This window comes from Fukomys damarensis, unplaced genomic scaffold (genome assembly GCF_012274545.1).
Source record: "Fukomys damarensis isolate Sample0158 unplaced genomic scaffold, DMR_v1.0_HiC HiC_scaffold_37, whole genome shotgun sequence".
Taxonomy (NCBI): domain Eukaryota; kingdom Metazoa; phylum Chordata; class Mammalia; order Rodentia; family Bathyergidae; genus Fukomys; species Fukomys damarensis.
In genome coordinates this window covers 21,343,254-21,345,616 of record NW_022900949.1, presented here as the reverse complement: position 1 = coordinate 21,345,616, position 2,363 = coordinate 21,343,254, and positions in this window count along the sequence as shown.

Below are 2,363 nucleotides of genomic sequence, written 5' to 3'. Positions count from 1 at the left end.
CTTGGGACCGCGCAGGCCGGGAAGGGGCTCGGGTCGGCGGGAGGCTGCCTATGGTTTGAGCCGAGACCTGTAAGGGGAAGGAGGGGGACGAGTAGAGGGTTTTGCTTTTCTTAACACTGACACAAACTTTGGGTTGAGAGCTGCTTGTTAATTTCCCCAGGAATCCCTGTATTCCCCACGATGGCATTTGGAACCACTTGATGAGCCACGCATTTTACCTACGTCTGTACAAACCCAGGAAAGCTGACAATCGGTCGCTGTTGTTCCTGGATCCTAGGACCTGGCAATTTAGGTGGAGGCTTTGTAAATATTCCCCGACGCAGCAAATAAAAACCAATCAGGACATTTTATTTAAGCGTATCCTGAGATGAGCCCCAAGCCACAAGACCCCGGGAAAATTGACCTCTTCACACTTGCTCACTTAATGTTGGAGCAGTAATTCGTTAAGGAACAGTTAAGCGGTAGTCACTCCTGCCATTCCATTTTCCAAAGAGTGAAAGAATGGAGCCCGTTTGGTTTGCTTTTCCACCTCATTCTAGGGATTGATTCTCTTGAGGCGAACCTACCTGAAATCTATGAGGAAATGAAAGTCCTTTCACCCTCAGATACCTCTCACCTCCGGTATGTGGGAGGGTGGGTGGTGGCCTTGGACAGCTCTAGGGCTTTCAGAATTCAGAGCTCTAGGACTACAGGAAGGCGTTGTACTCAGTACCTGGAAACACGTCTGGGGAGTGTGTGTTGGATGAAATTGGCTGACCAATTCTTTTTGGGATTTGAACCCTCTTTCAAAAATGGCCCTACAGGGTCATTATTTGTAAGTGTCTTAGTTCTGAGACTAGTGAAGCAGTATCGTAACTGCCAGCTCCTCTGATAAATTACTCCTGTTTCTTTTTCCATATTTTCCAAATTTTGGTTACAAAAAGACCATACCCTGGGTAGGAGAGTTTACAGTATCTTGTCACAATATTGTACATTTGGGAAGCTCTTCATAAAAAGCATTTAAGATTTCATCACAAATGCCTCAGTCATCTAGTAATTATAGCATCTTAATATGTAAAACTAGACCCATGTATGGAAGTCAATTGTCCAGTAAGTACAATAAATATATCTTTTGACATGTTACAGGTCTGCTTTGTGCTAGATACCATAGATACAACAGTAAACAGACAAATTCTTCCATTCTTTTTATTGTGACATTTTCAGACCCTTCTCCCCTTTCCTATATTTTTTGGTCATTTTTATCATTCATTTCCTGTCACCTTACTTTTTACTACTTGGGTCCCTTCCTTCACCATTTCTTTCAAAACTTGCTATTTTTTTCAACTCACCCAAAATATGAATGTAACAAATAAATGATGAAATAAAATATAAAAATCAGATCCCTTATAAAAGCTGTCTTTAAAGGGGTGAAGGGAAGGCAGGGGTATGGGGAAAAAATGAGAACCAAGATCTGTCATGTAAAGGTACAAGATCCCAAAGAAATGTAACTCTACTGTATACTTAAAAAGTACCAATAAACTCAATGGAAAAAAAATAAAAGCTGTCTCTAGCAAAAAGAATTTCTCTAATTTTTGCCTGTACTTTTTTAAGTCTAAAAATGATGGTCCTTATTTCCTTCAGTTGGGTGTTGTGTAAATGAAGATAATTACTGTCCAATCAGATTCCACACTTTGCATGACCATGACCTACCTTACTGTTGCATACCACAAAGCAATGTGGACAACTGCAAAACTAAACGTTTTTTAAAGAATAGGGATGTCTTTCTCTATGATTGTTTTAAGAAGTAAATGGTATTAGCTGAGATTCTCAGAATAATAAATGTATGACAGGGTTTTAGTGCACAACAGCCCCAGAAATTTTCAATCTCCATTTATCTTAGTTGTACTCTTTCACACTTCCATCATCTGTTTAAAAAAATTTCCCCTTTCCTTCAATCTAAAATGCTCACTGCTCCCAAATAATCCCTGAGGCTATCATTTATAATTATTTCCCTTCTCCATTTTACGTTTGAACTGTCCCTGGTTCCAAGCGTGCGGTCCTTCTTCTGACCTCCTCTCGATCGCTCAAGCCAAGAGGTCAGATTACCCACGTGCTAGTGGTTCTTCATGCTGAAATCACTCAGGAGGCTTTTATAAAAATGCCGATTTCCTGGCCTACCCCTGACCAATCAAATTAGAGTCTGGAGTTAGAGTCCCAGTGTTACTATGGCTATAAAGTTTCTCAGGAGATTCTAATGAAGTTAGTTTGAGAAACAAGGTCATCAGCGGCCCAAATTATCTGTTTAAAGCACTGGTTCTCAAACCGAAAGGACTTTGTTAAAACACAGCACGTGACAGATCTTGTTTTTTTTTTTTTTTTTTTTT